We start from the raw sequence: 16108 nt of genomic DNA, 5'->3' as shown, positions 1-16108 counted from the left end.
TTCTTGCCCTTTAAATGCCCACTTCCTTGAAACACATATTTAAATTCTGAGAGAACGCAGGGAGCTGCTCTAATCTGTGCCCTGGTCACATTTTTTACATACATTATAACAGACAAAGAAGAGCCTCTTCCTATCCCCAACATGCCCCTGCTTTGGGGTCTTTTGAGGGGATATGAAGTGTGCAGCTGCAAAAGTCTGGCTGGTTTTATCTAAACAGTATCTGCTTTGCACTGTACTTTTTTGCTTCCTTTTCATCTCCAATTTATATCTTCTTCCATAATCCCACAAGTTTACATAAAGCAAAGAAGTAAACAAGAAACTGTGCCAATATTTTCTGAATGTGGACAAGGGTTCAAGGTTCTCTCTTAAAGAAGCAGTACCCCTTAGTGGTGTCCGTTAGCAGTCATGTCACTGCTCTCAAGCATGTTATATATGGAGAGCAGCACAAAGTGGTGCCAGGGCTGTCTTCCCAATAGCAGGAGCAGGTAAACAGGGTGTGCTTCTTGGAAATGTTCTAAAGAACATGGAAATGATAGAGACTGACTTAGGCTTCTAAGTCATTTAGGCGCCTTGGAAAATGTTACCTAAGAATAAATAAAATACTTGAATAATCAGATTACTATAATAGGAAAAGTCTGTATGGAACACTCATCTAATGAAGAAGATCTCTGGATAAGAGGTGAAAGGAGAGAAGGAAAATTAAAAATCAACATGACACACACATTAAAACAATTACGTGCTGGATATCTGACAGATCTAGAAATGATCTTGTAAGTGGGGAATCATCATCAATCAACCATACTTCTGATGGAGTCATGGAGGGAGCAAATCTTGGCTCTCCATTCATGTTTTTATCAGTGACCTGGAAAAAATATAAAAATCACCATGAATTAAGTTTGCAGATGACAAAGATTGGCAGAGTGGTAAAATTATTAAGAGGACATGTCACTGTTAAAGTGCAATGTGGATTAGTTGGTGAGCTGGGCCAAAGCAAACAATATTTGTTTTAATACAGTCAAATATAACATAATACATTTAGGAATAAAAAAGCAAGTTATTCTTACAGAATGGTGGTTTCTATCTCTGGAAGCCGTGATTGAAATTGCCTTAGAGATCATGGTATATAATCAGATGAAATGAGCTCCCAGTACAATTCTATTTTGAAAAAAAAGATAATGTAATCCCTGGATTTAAAATCAACAGAATCTCTAGTAAGATTAAGGAGGTTATATTATCTCTGTATTTGTCATTGATTCAACTACCTCTGGAACGAAGTGTCCACAGTAATTTAAGGATGTTGATTAATGAGAGTGGGTTCAGGGAAGGCCCAGAAGAATGATTAAAGAATTGGAAATCAAGCCATATAGTGACACTTAAATTGCTCAATCTTATTTACTTAATCAAAGAGAAGGTGAAGGAATAACTTGTTAAGATTCTATAAGCATCAACATGGACTATAAAACTTCAGTACTCAGATACAAAATTAAAAAAATATAAGATAATCAACTGTTGGTAGGACCATGGTGGATTCTCCACAGTATCAATTTTTATGTTTATACTGATTTTTTTTCCAAAAAAATATTTTCTAGTTCAAAAAAGAATTAATTCAAGGAAGTCCTTTGCTTTATAGGAAATCAAACTAGACAATGATCATAACAGTTCACCCTACCTTGCGATATATAAGTGTGTGAAACTAAGTGAGGAGTGAAGAAGAGTATTCAGTGGGTGCATCTACATGAGATGCTTTACTTGAGATTAGAGCAAATTACTGTGCAGTAAGCAGTACTGTCTGCACATGCAGATGCTTACTACACAATCATTTTCTTTAATCGTGAGAAAATTCACTACCTGTAAATACAAGTAACAAATTTACTCTCAGTTACTTACTGTAAGGTACGGCACGTGTACTGGCTGACCAGGAGCAAAATTGCTCCTAGTCAGCCGAGCAGCAGGGGCAGGGAGATTGCTCCCTGCCCCTGGGAGCTGCCTGCTGCTGGGGCACTGGAGCCTGGGCAGGGAAAATGTCCCCATGCTCCGGCATCAGAGAGCTCCCAGCCCTCATTCCCCAATTACAATGGCAGAGCAGGGGCTGGGGAGATTGTTCCCAGTTGCAGCTCTGTGATCATAATTATGGAGTGGGGGCTGGGGACAGTCTGGGAGCCTGTTCCCTGCCCAGGTCTGCAGGGCAGGGAACAGGCTGGGAACAGGATCCCCAGCCCCCACCCTATGATCTTGGAGTGAAGGCTCCACGGCTGGTCCAAGCCCCATGCCCCAATCAGATGATTGAGGCACAGGGCTTGAAAAGAGCTGCAGGGGAGAGGCAGGTCCCAGCCCCCTGCCCTGAACCAACAGTGGGGAAGCGAGCCCCCAGCTCAGCTGGGAATTTCTGCCCACCTGGGAGATGGCTGCTAGCTGCCCCACCAGTAGATCAGGGCAAGGGCTGAGACCTGCCCTTCTCCTGCAGCTCTTTCCACGTCCCATGCACCTGATCAGGGAGCCCCACCCTGAGGGCAGGGAGCAGTCTGCCAGCCCCTGCCAAGAGACAACTGTTTCCTGGCCCTGTGCTCCCTGCCAGTCCCTGGGGCCGGTGCAGGGCTGAAGGGGGTGGGAGCAGACTGCTGCCAGGAGCAGATCTGTTTCTGCATCCCTGCATACGCAGATGCCTGCCCAGGGTGGGTTTACTCTAGAGTTATTTACTCTAGATGTAGCCTGGGTGTACGCGGGTTTGTACTTCCCTCTCTAACTGAGGGAATTATTGGCAGGGCAGTGTGCTGCAGAGGGACACAACAGCCCAGCGGCTTCTGCCCCCTATAGGGTCAGGTCCAGTCAATCAATTACTTAACTATATACAGATTTATTATCATAACAAAACCACTAAAGAGTAAGGACATCGCTTATATATATGTACAAATATACAAAACAATAAACCCTATTATATATATATACAGATATACATGCACCCAGTTATCATTTAAAGTACAGATGAACAATAGAACAAACCAGACCAAAGGATATTGATTGGGCAACCTTATAACTCTATTAATATACAAACTATTATTTCAAATTATTCACATACACTGTAAGGCACAGTCCACAAATATAATCAGCAGTCCTTAGACTACCTGGGTGCCCTCCAGGGCAGAGGCCCCACTCCCAAGGTACCACTACAGGAAAGGAGGTGGGGGGGAAAGAAAAATGAGAGGAAGACCCCCAAAACTCCTAAGCTCCCTTGCTATTACCCAGGAGTGGCCCACATGGTGTCCCTTGGCAACCCTTGGGGTGGGGAGGGGCCTACCCTGTGGAGACCCTCTCTCCAGGATAACTACTACTCCACAGTCCTGGAAGATTGCCTCTTGTTCTCCAGGTCAAGCTCTGTTCCCTGCCAGGTTTTTCTGCTGCCTGACTCTGGTGCTGCCATCCTGGCTTAGGGCCAAATGCACCGCTGTGTGTAGTGGACGCTTCGCCTTGTGCTAGGGGTTGGAGACCTGGACAACCTTGTTCAGCACCGCAGCTCAGTCTGTTCCTGGACCCTCTGGGCAGCATCATCTGCACTGAGCTGCTGCCCTGTGTCAGCAGCTGTAGACTCAAGCCACCTGAAGCGGCTCCCAGGGGGTCTCACCCTCCATGCAGTGCCTCTCTCAGCCATTCTCTTTAAGTGAAATCAGCACGTGCCCACTGATAACCCCATCATGGGCAAGATTGACCAAAAGATATTGGGAAGAGGTAGGAAATCGGGCATCCCCAAACTTAACTGATTTGTTTTCTATAAACAGGAGATGGGGATTCAAGTCAATGGGAATCTTATCAGAAATGGGGCCCAGCTCTTCTGGGACCCTTGTTTAAATAGCAATATTTAAAATGAAGAGTAGTGCCTAGAGAAAAAGTCAAATAAATAGCTGTAGCATTTGCCCAGCTGCACTTTGAATCATTGCTCAGTAAAAAATAGAACCCTCTTATCCTGCTGTAGCAACTGTATTTTACTTCAATGACAAAGTAGTGGATACCTCTTGACACTGTTGTTGGCAGTGGAAGCATGAATTACATCCCATTCTGCCTTGCGTACCAAGTAAATTGTCAGTGCACTTTTAAAGTACTTGCAGCACACCAGATTGTGTCACCAGTTTCACACAGAAATCCTTATTGGTCCCAATGGGAAATTTTCTGTTTGAAATGTGATGGCATTTTATGACCCATTATTTTGGTTTGTTGTTTTAAAATCTAAGAACAACACTCCATCAGTTCCTGTAGTACCAAGGAGGCAAGCATTCATCATGCTCAGCAAGTTATAAAGGATAGCAAAATGCTTAATGCCTCCTTTGTTCTTTACTCCTAATGGTGAAGTAAGAAAGAGAAACACAGTTTAACTGTCTGATGCCTGGCTTAGAGTTTTTTTTCTTTATTTGTCCACAGGACAAATTTGATATGATATTATTAGGAGCAAATAAATATGGAACCTCATGATGTTACTTTCAGGACATAAGAAGATACGCTGCTCTTTCTATTTTTGCACTTATAGAGCTCTTTCCATTCAAGAATCTTTAAGTGCTTTGCCCGCATCATAAAAAAAGATGCACAAAATACATGTCTTTAATAAGTATATTAACATTTTATTCAGTGTCAATAACAGAACTCCACTAGACAGAGCAAGGCAAGATCTAGTAGAGCAGACATAATTGGCAGAAACATTTTGATTTGTTGGTTATTTTGTGTCATATTTCTCTGGTGAAATTAAAAGAAATGAGAGCTTTGGAAAATTAATCCAGGTGGCATTTTTTCATAGGGAAATGTATGACAATTAAATTGCAGGGGTTGATGCTGGAGTTTGCAGTCTGACTGGCTACAATTTACTACTCAGCATTTTCTGGGGAGTGAGTCAAAAATGTAGATGATAACTTTAACCCCCATCATGTTGACTTCAAGAACCAAACCTTCAGCTTTGCTGATTTATGCTAGCTAAACATCTGTCCTGAAATGATGTGGTATAAATGACAAGATATGGATTAAATTTCTGGCAAGCTTAGTAACAGGAGAAGCAAATGTTTCATAAAAATATGTACTTTTATTTTTGGTTTGAGAGTTTCAGCTGTATTTATAATGATCTAGTCCAGGGCTTGATCATGCATTAACCTCTGGGTTGTGGGGACTCGTGATTAAATGTATCCCTTACTCTTCTGAGGGCTTGTCTAAATGCCAAATGCCATACATACTAGAGCAGGATAATGAACCTCCCAGTTTGACAGGTAAAATATTGTTCCTGTAAGTAAATAGGAATTTAATGGATCGATGAGTTAATTTATTGAATGAAAAGAAGTGATGGAGTCAGCAGTTAATAACCAATAGCTGTTCAGAATTTAGCATGGCAACCATTTAATCTTACTATGCAGTTATAATTCGGCTGACTTCTATGCCCTGGTTCATTTGTTTGTTTTTATTTATTTTTTTAATGCAGACACATTTTCCAAATCAGATTCATCCTTTGGTTTCAAAGGAGAGAAAAATCTTCCTTACTCCTCTTTGATCTTTATCGTATTGGAGCCAAAAATTAATCCTATGAATGTCCTTGCATTTATGAAAAAGAAAATTATGCCTTCCTGAAGTATTGAATCGTTTTTGCACCCTGCTTGCATGTTGAAAGTCATATTCTTTATTCCATTCACTGAGCATAATATCTTTAGCTAAGAAATGCTGTCACAAATTTAATTTCTTTTCTAGTTACCACTCTTCTCTCTCTGGCCATTAGAAATGCACTAATCTTGTACTTTTATTTAAAATGCATTTTAAAGAGAAATGCCACTGCTACAAAACTGAATGTTTTGCTTGCTATCTTCTATTGGAAAAAGGGTATTTTATTTTGTTCTTGTTTTTAAGATAAACAGAGCGGTGCTAAACTCCAGCAAATCTATAATTGTGAGTTGCAGTATCTTTTAATAAGCAGTAATAAATCCTATCATGCCAATGAAATTACTTATGGCTGTCATCTGTGTCAGTAGAAGTCTGTTTCTTCTCTTTCTCTGTTGTTCATACTCACTTACGCAACAATAATTGATTAGCTAGGATAATATTAATTAAATATCAGGGTTTGTTCCCAACAATTTAAAATTCTATGAATGTAGGCGACAAGGTATCAGACTCGCATCTTCTAAAAAGGAAACTTCAGTCACCAAATAAAGTCAGAACCCAACAGAAGAGGCACTAAAATTAGGATGCACCTTTGAAGATTGGCTGCTAATCTCTCTGTGCCAAATGTATCCCCATTAGTTTCACAGGGACAATAATATTTTCTTTCTTTGCAAGGGTGTTGTGACTATAATACTTGTCTCGCAGTCACATACTACAGAACCAGGGCTAGATAAAAATCTGTATAGCACAAGTTGTCAGTGCTCATCAGTGTCCCAGGTCTCACAGGTTTCATAGAAATGAGATTAAACTAAATGAGAATAAATATTATGACAGGAATTGCAAAGTGCTGCTAAAATTGCATCTTGTATTGGAATATTAACAATACTTTGCATATATTATAGCTTCCTTCCTTTGAGCACTGCAGAGCACTTTCCAAGAATTAATTCAACCCTGTATGTAATGTTTAATGATTAAAAAACAAAAATGGGAGCGTCTACTTTTATTCTATGTTCTGTCACACAGTTGTGTTACTTTTGTCTCTGTTTCTCAGCTTATTCCTTTGGGGAAAAAAATGTCCTGCCTTCTAGGCTTGAATTAAGATATGCAAAATATTATTAATGTTATATGATGCAGCATTAGCAATATTTTGGATTTCATGTCAAAATATTTATCCTTGTTAATCATTAGACCAGCTGTTTCATGGATGAGAATTTTAAATAATGAGAATACATTGTTTAATCCATAGATGTACTGTTGTTCTATTTGGCTCAATAGATATGGAATTTAAATATTATGCATAGATCTGAAACTGTCTGCGACATTTGAGTTAGGTCAAAGGATACAGATGCATCATGCTGATCGCTTGGTATGACAACTGGTGGCCTTATGTCAGGAAGATCTCACTGAGCATACTTTGTATCAAGCTGGTGATTCTTGCTGATTGACTTGCGTAACTGCTGTGGGAGCTCTGCCAAAAGATAAGGAACGTATTCAAAAGTCTTGCTAGAGGGCTGAGAGGTGTTTTGCAAATACATTAATATTTCTAATCTGTAGCATTGTGTGAAATAAGATTTGTGGGGCTCCAGCTAGACCTGCAGAGCAGAGCTGGAAGTGGGAAAATTTGACAGTGGGGCTGGCCTGTAATGAATGTTTGTGGAGGATGCCAGAGGGAGGAGGAGAAAGTGGGTGCTGTGATTAGAGTTGGAGGTCAGAAAGGTTTAATTAGCTAGAATGGGTGAATCAGAAGAGCTTCGGTTATGAAAAGGAAAGTCTGGTGCCCACATTTCATGTGGTAAAGTGTATGTGTGGAGGGCAGCCATTGGATGAGGCTAGGTGGGCACTGGGAGAAGGTACTGATAAAGAATAACCTTCCCCGAAGTATGAAAGTGAGGTTTCGTAGCACAGCCTAGCTCTGCACATCAGCAACATATCCCATGGCCTTTTAATATGCTTATATGGGAGACAGTGGGATACTTTCTTAGAAGCAAACATAAAAGGCTGGTAGATGAGGCTTCAGGTCAAGAGACCCATAAAACTGGAAAGCTGTTCAGCCACCTAGGGCAACAAGTAAAGAAGTGTACAACCTTTCATTCTGTTTGAATTAATTTAGCACTAAGGTCCAGTGCCAATTATGTTATTGAGGTAAGCCCAGAATCAGTGGTGCCAGTGTAATCCAGTTAGATGTCTAAATTGTGTTTTTTCCCTGTTTGATTGGATTGTGACTTGAAATTTCAAACTAGGGATAGTAATGAGTATAGTACTGATGATTTGCATGTATATTAAAACCACAATCCTGCTTGCTTATAAGTATTCTACTTCCTCAACAGTAGCATCAGCATGTTTGACCAGGGACACCAGAACCATAAGATTTCAGTAAACTCATCGTCAGGGTCTCTCTCAGGGCTGGGCAAAATATGGCCCACAGGCCAGATCCGGCCCATGGAGGGACTTTTTCTGGCCCATGGTGGGTCCCTTGGTCCTGCCTGGCCCAAGAGCAGTCTAGCCCAGGGTGTGTACCATCCCTCCCCCACCGCTGCCCATGGTGCTGGGGTGGCTCTGCAGCTGGACTCCATTTCCCAGTGGCCCTGGTGGTGGTGGCTCCTTCCAGTGGCTGTCGCTATTGGCCCCAGCCCCAGTGTCAGCCCCATGGAGACTGGTCAGGACCTGTGCTGAGCACACAGCCCCAGTCCAAGCCTCCCCACCCCATGTCGGGGGTCAGGGTACCTACAGTGCCTGATCCAGGTCTGCCTGCTGTGGCCATGATGAGTGGTGGTGGCGGCTGGGAAGAAGCTGCTGCTGGGCCTCTGGAAGAAGCGGAAACCGGCAGTGGGCACAGCCATCTCTCTTACTGCTGCTTAGCTCTTCTTACTGCTGCTGCCCGGAGCACATGCCAGGGCTGTCCTGCAGCTCCTCCCCACTGCTGCCACTATCTTGCAGGTACAGAGGCCTGGGATAGCCCAGAAGCAGCACTGCTGGTGGTGGTGGTGGTGGCAGCAGGGAGGAGCTATAGGGCAGCCTCAGTGTGGTCTCCAGGTGGTAGGAGCAAGAAGACCTCACAGCAGTGAGGGGGAGATAGCTGCCAAGTCCCACTTTCCCCCCGTGCCTAGCACCTGCTTCTTCCCAGCCACTAGCACCGCACATCATAGCCAGGGTGTGTGGGTCCAGAGTGGATGCTGCGGGGACACCACCACGTGGGGTGGGTCAGGGCTGAGGCTAGGGATTTGTGCTTAGTTTGGGGCTGGCTAACAGCCACTGCTATCTGCTGGGAAAAAGTGGGACCTGGCAGTGGAAGCAGCTGCCTCTGCCTTGCCACTGCCAAGCCCTTATCTTTGTACTCACACAGAGCCCATGCAGGGGATTCCTTGTGGCTCCTCCCTGCTGAGCATGGGGGCCTGGGGCAGCCCAAAAATGGCACTGATGGCAGTGGTGGCAGTGGTAGGGAGGCGTTGCAGGGAAGCCCTGGCATGGGCTCTGGGTAGCTGAAGTGAGAAGATCCTTGCAGCGGTGAGGGGGAGGTGGCCATGCCCATTGCCAGGTCCTACTTTTTCCTGATGCCCAGCAGCAGCTTCTGCCCAGCTGCTAACACCTCTGCATCTGGGGCCTCAACACCGAAGCTGGGCAGCAGCTCCAGCTACTCCTTAGGATAGAAGGGTGGCCTGGAAGTGGTGCTGCTGGTGGTGGGGGCTCCAGCTGAGCTGCCCTTACTGAAGCTGCTGTCTGCCCATACCCACGTCAGTTCGCCACCAGCCCATGGCCCCATTTTACATAGGGAAACTGTTGCATGAGTGGGGATGGTGACCCAGCCTGCTCAGCTCCCCAGAACTCTATATGTGGTGTATGGACCCAAATAATTGTCTACCCCTGGTCTCTGCTGAATCCGAATATCTTTAGGGCAAGAGAGTCAAAGGTACTTGGGTAGCATTAAGCTCATGAGAATTGTAGAAAGGAAAGGAATGGAACAGTATCTAGAAATGGGGTCAGAAAAAGAAGTCAGTATCTATCTGGGACTTGAGAGGAAAGAATATCCTTTACTTACATATCACTTCAGGCTCCAAGAGAAGAAAATCATGCATGATCACATAATGGAGAAGACACTGTTATAAAAAACTTAACATTGGCAAGCTGGTTCATTGCCCATTCAAATATCGTCAAATGACTGTATATTTTGACCAGTCAAAGATTATAGCAATTCTACAAAAATCTACAATTTTTTGTAGTTTTCTTGACAGAAATATGATTTTTAAATTTTTTCACATGTTTCTTAATGGAAAAATTGTGCTTTTTCTGTGTATTATTTGGAACTATTGGCAATTTAAAAAAAATTTTTTGACTGGCATTTGATTGGTCACTTGAATAAACTTTATTTGGCTGGTCAAATACCCAACCCTACAAAAAACCCACAAGAATATTCTATAGCAATAGGCAACCTGATATATAAATCCAAAACATAATAAAAGTGAAAAATAAGAGGGAGGTTTTGGCATCTGGTGATCCTTGGATGTGCTTTACTTGGCTCTGACTGATGTCACTTCAGGGAGCTGACCAACTAACTTTTTTAGGTCTCTGGTCAGATGAGCACTTTAGTAATGGTGTACATGCCACATACCAGGCTACTATGTGTGTTTATGCATGTGCTCTAGGAGTTGGGGGGGCACTTTAATTAGAGAGTTTCTGACAGCTGCTCTAATTAAAGTGCCTGGAGTGTCTCATGTATCAGTGTCCCCATGCTTCAAAATGATGGTGGGGATGCTTTATCTAAAGCTTGTCGGACAATATACGAGATATGGGAGGCTGCTGGAGTGTGGTGCCATGCTCCAGCAGACTCAATTAATGAGTGTAAACTATTGAAAGGGAGGAGGGATCTGCTACAGCAGAGGTCAGCAACCTTTTGCACAACCTTTTGCTGTGCAGCACCATTTCCCTTTGGCTACTCCAGTGATGACGAGCAGATGTTGCAGGGAGGAAGAGCAGCTCTCCATGTGGACTGTAGCAGCTCACTGGAGCATTTGGAGGTGATCCATGTGCCATTAGCAAAACAAAGACCAGATCAAATGGTAGGTGTGCCCTCACTGGTTTGAGTAAAAGGCACCCTATAACTGTTGCTATTCATAGGCTGCTAGGAAGTGAGTAAGAAACAATAACAATGTTTTTCTTCATTCATTCAGGGCTTGATCCTGCAAGATGCTGACAACTCAGGCTAGGGACAGCCATTCAAAAAGCCTGAGCCTGAACGGATTCAATCTTTGCAGGTTAGTCTAACTTGCAGAGATTGAACTGATTTGCAAGAGGATAGACATTCACTTTTGAATCAGAAAATGCAGGCACATGCCTGCAGTAGCTTAAGCTAGAAGTTAAGGGGGCTAGAGTGAGACCTTCCTTCCCTTCCACAGTGCTGTGCTGAGGGGCGGGGCATGGCCAGGCCCTGGCAGGATGCTCTGAGTAGGGAGGGGTTTAAACCCCAACCCTGTACTGCACAGTCCCCATCTGGGGTGTGCCTGGAAGGGGAGGGGGAAGCAGCTCTTGCTAGGCTTTTCTTCTGCTCAAGGGGTGGGGAGTGTTGCCAGACCCTGGCCCCTGGCTAGCACTCTGAGGCAAGTGGGAAGGGAGGGAGAACTGTGTGGATTGTATGCATTTGGCATGCTGCCAAAGTTCACCAATGACACTAAGCTGTGGGGAAGTGCGGCCATGCATCAGGGTAGGTCGATGATCTAGGCAGACCTACACAGATTGGCTGGATGGGTCGACCAAAACCAGATGCTGTTCAACACTGAGAAGTGTAAAGTGCTTTACTTGGGGAGGAAAATCCACAACAAAGTTACAGGCTTGGTGGTGCTATGCTAGCTAGCACCACGTCTGAAAGGGACCATAAATGACCATAAAATGACTATGAACCACCAGTGTGATGCTACAGTTAGCAGAGCAAACAATAAGCTGGCGTGCATCAACTGATGCATCTCAAGCAAAATTAAGGAAGTTATTCTCCCGCTCTACTTGGCATTGGTGAGGCCACAGCTGGAGTACTGCATCCAGTTCTGGGCATCACACTTCAAGAACGATGTGGAAAAGCTTGAGAGTGTCCAGAGAAGAGCCACTCGTATGATTAGAGGCCTGAAGAGCAAGCCATATGGGGAAACCCTGATAGATATGGGACTGTTCAGCCTAGAAAAGAGAAGACTTTGGGGGGATTTGGTGGCAGCTTACAAATATATCAGGGGTGAGCATCAGGCGCTAGGTGAACAACTATTCACCAAAGCACTCCAGGGGAAAACCAGGAACAACGGTCATAAACTCCTAGAAGAAGGTTTCAGACTGGATAGAAGGAAAAACTTCTTCATGGTTTGTGTGACCAGACTCTGGAATAGACTCCCAGCATGGGTGGTGCAGGCACCTACCTTGGAGATCTTCAAAAGGCGACTGGATGCACACCTTGCTGGGGTTATTTGACCCCAGCAATCTTTCCTGCCCAGACCACGGGGGCTGGACCTGATGATCTCATGAGGTCCCTTCCAGCCCTAAACTTCTGGGAATCTGTTGATGATACTGAGCTTTTCAATCTCCCTCTCCCTGTTTCTTCATGCTGTCTGCAGCAAACTGACAGCATTCACAGGTTGTATTCATTGCAAACCAGGTCATTTCTCACACCTCTCTCTGTCTACTGTTGAACACTGACAGACTGTGGGCTTTGAAGCAAGCAAGCCAGCAGGGAGCTTATAGATTTCATGAACATTAGGGCTGGAAGGGATCTCAGAAGATCATCAAGTCCAGCCTCCTGCGCCAGGGGCAGGAAGTCAGCAGGGGTCATAGGATCCCAGCAAGATAAACCTCCAAATTTCTCTTGAAGGCATTCAAAGTAGGTGCTTGAACCACCTCAGGTGGCAGGCTATTCCAGACCTTGGGGGCTCGGACAGTAAAGAAGTTCTTCCTTATGTCCAGCCTGAAACGGTCTTGGAGGAGTTTATGACCATTTGACCTTGTCATCCCTTGGGGCGCTCTGGTGAACAGACATTCCCCCAGATTCTGGTGAGCACCCCTTATAAACTTATAGGCAGCCATCAGATCACCCCTGAGCCTGTGCTTTTCCAGGCTGAAGAGTCCCATAGCTCTCAGCCTCTCATCATAAGGTCTGTTTTCCTGACCTCTGCTCATGCGCGTGGCTCTCCTCTGCACTCTCTCAAGTTTCTCCACATCCTTTTTGAATTGTGGAGCCCAAAACTGGATGCAGTACTCCAGCTGCAGCCTCACCAAAGCTGAGTACAATGAGAGAATGATGTCCTGGGATTTTCTTGAGAAGCATCTATGCATGCAAGCCAGTGTTTTGCTCGCTTTACTAGCAGCAGTATCATATTGATGGCTCGTGTTCATCTTGTGGTCAATCCTGACCCCGAAGTCCCTCTCGTCCGTAGTGGTAGCCAGTGTAGCACTGCCGAGCCTATAAGCATGCTGCGGGATTTTCTTCCCAAGGTGGAGAACCTTGCATTTTTTGGTGTTAAACACCATCAGGTTCTCTTCCACCCATTTCCTGAGCCTGTCAAGGTCAGCCTGGATCGCCCTCCTGTCCTCAGGCGTGGATGCTTTACCCCAAAGTTTAGTGTTGTCAGTGAACTTGGCCAGTCTGCTTCTGACTCCAATGTCTACATCATCAATGAAGATGTTGAATAATAGAGGTCCAAGGACAGAGCCTTGAGGGACCCCACTGGTCACAGTGCACCATGACGATTGACTTCTGTCAACTACCACCCTCTGGGTCCAACCATGGAGCCAATTCCCCAGCCAGCGGATCGTGGTGGATCCGAGGCTGCAGTTGGCCAGTTTTGCCAAGAGGTGATCATTGGATACCAGATCAAAGGCTTTTTTAAAGTCAAGTTATATGATATTGATCTCCTCTCCCTTGTCCGGATGATAGGTCACCTGGTTGTAAAAGGAAATAAGATTGGTCAAGCAAGACCTACCCTCAACAAACCCATGCTGGCTATCCCTCAGGATGTTGCCATTGGCAGTCTGTTAAGAATGGTCTCTTTGATAATATTTTCTAAGACCTTCCCCGGGATAGAGGTCAGGCTGATGGGCTTGTAGTTTGCCAGATCCACTTTCCTCCCTTTCTTGAAGATGGGCACCACATTGACCTTCTTCCAATCTTTCGGCACTTCACCAGTGCACCAGGATTTCTTGAAGATCTGTGCTAGGGGCTGAGCTATGATGCTTGCCAGCTCCTTGAGTACCCTGGGGTGTAAGCTATCAGGGCCAGCTGACTGAGCCTCTCAAGGTGTTCCTTCACAAGGTCAGCATTGATGGAGGGTAAGGAATCTCCCTCATCTGGGCCTTCCCATCCTGTAATAGGCAGGGGCATCCCTTGGGACTGGTGAAAAACCAACGCAAAGTACCCATTTAGCAAGTTGGCTTTTTCCTGGGCGTTGGTTGTCAGTTGTCCCATCTGGTTTAGCAGGGGTTCAATGTTGCCCTTGCTTTTCCTCTGGCTCCCCACATATCTAAAAAAGGACTTTTTATTGTCCTTGATACTTGTAGCTAGTTGGTGTTCCATTGCAGCCTTGGCTTTCCTGGTTTGCTCCCTGCACATCCAGACCAGTTCAGAATATTCCTCCTTAAAGGTGGATCCTGTCCTCCATCCTTTGTAGGTCTTTTTTTTTAGACTCAGGAGGTTCGCTAGTTCCCTGCAGAGCCAAGGGGGCTGCTGTGCCCTTTTGCTGCCTTTCCTCCAAGACAGAATAGACTTAGCTTGTGCATCCAGGATTGCTCCCTTGAGCAACCACTCTTCTTGAACTCCCCTCCCCTTTTGGTTGTAGTCCCTTAGGGCCTCACCTACAAGCCTCCTGAGCTTGTCAAAGTCAGCTTTCCTGAAGCCAAGGACTTCTGTATTGCTGATTGACTTCCCAGTTTTACGGTGGATGGTGAAGGTGATCAGCTCGTGGTTGCTGTCACCCAGCTTCCCTTCAATCATTAGGTCACTGATTAGGTCATCCACAGTTGCCAGTATGAGGTCAAGCAGCGCTTTACCTCTCATCGTCCCGTAGACTTCTTGTGTCAGATAGAGCTCATCTACACATGTGAGGAAGCTTTGCAACCGTTCGGATATGACTGAGCGCTCTTCTCATGAGATGTCTGGGTAGTTGAAGTTTCCTATGACAACCATGCACCGGGAGCATGCGGCCTCAGCCATTTCCCTGGTGAGCTGCTGGTCAAGCTCTTGATTCTGGGTGAGAGGTCTGTAGTAAACTCCCATCATTGTGTCCCCTGTGCCGTGTTCCCCACAGATTTTAACCCAGAGGGTCTCCAATCGTCCACCCTGGGTGCCAATGTTGGCTTGCAGGGATGCGTAGCTTTCCTTGACATAGAGAGCTACACCCCCACCCCTTTTATCCACTTGATCTCTCCTGTACAGGGTATAGCTGTCTATACCTGTGACCCAGTCATGGGTGGAGTCCCACCAGGTCTCCGTTATCCCTATGACATCGTAACTATTTGTGTTAAGCAGGAGGACAAATTCCTTCTGTTTTTTCCCCAAGCTCCTGGCATTTGTGTACAGACAGGCAAGTGTCCCCTTGGGGGCCCTTGCCTTGCCTACAGATCATTACAGGGCTGGGGCAGGGGTGGGCTCCCTTAAGTACCTTGGCCTGCTGACTTTGCAAGGGTTGCTCAGTGGGCCAGCAGTGGTGGTAGTCCCCCTGTCTCCTGGCGGGCTTACTTTAAAGCCCAGTGGAGCAGGTCAGCTAGTCTGGCTGAGGAGAGCCTCCTCCCCAGCAGAGAGAGGTGAAGGCTGTCCCTTCCCAGCAGCTCACTGCCTCTCTAACCAAAGAGCGGACTGTGGTCATGGAAGCCGAAGCCTTCCCAATGACACCAGGACCACAGTCTTTGGTTCACTACCTCGATCCTCCTCTCCCTCCTCAACCTGTAGCCCGGAACTGGGAGGATCGAGGAAAACACCACCTGCGCCCCCAACACCTTAAACCCCACTCCAAAATCCCTGTAGTGTTTCATGACCCAGCTGGGATTGCTCTGAGCCGTGTCATTTGTACCGACATGGATAAGGAGCATAGGGTAGTGGTCAGTGGTCTGGAGGAGCTCAGGAATCCTCTCCACAATGTCTCAGATATGAGCTCCTGGGAAGCAGCAGACTTCCTGAGCTAAGGGGTCAGAGCGGCAGATTGTCCCTTCAGTCCCCCTCAGGATGGAGTCTCCCACAACAAACACTTTGGGTTTTGTCTTAGGGAGAGTGGGGACAGTAGTTATAGTTGAGCCTGTGTTGCCTACAGGATCAGGCAGCTTGGCAGGCTCTGCTGGGGCTGCGAGAGGTTCATACCTGGTCCAGCAGGGCGGGGACCTTGGTGTGGCGGTCCTTGGGGCCCTTGACCACCTTGGTCCATCCCCTTGGCTGGACAGAATGGGAGGTTCCTGAGTCCTCCCTTGTCCTGGAAGGAGATTCATAGATTCATAGATGCTAGGGTCGGAAGGGACCTCAATAGATCATCGAGTC

Source organism: Alligator sinensis, unplaced genomic scaffold (genome assembly GCF_000455745.1).
Source record: "Alligator sinensis unplaced genomic scaffold, ASM45574v1 scaffold360_3, whole genome shotgun sequence".
In the NCBI taxonomy this organism is placed as follows: Eukaryota; Metazoa; Chordata; order Crocodylia; family Alligatoridae; genus Alligator; species Alligator sinensis.
The sequence above is the reverse complement of the archived record's forward strand: the minus strand, read 5'-3'. Positions refer to the sequence as shown.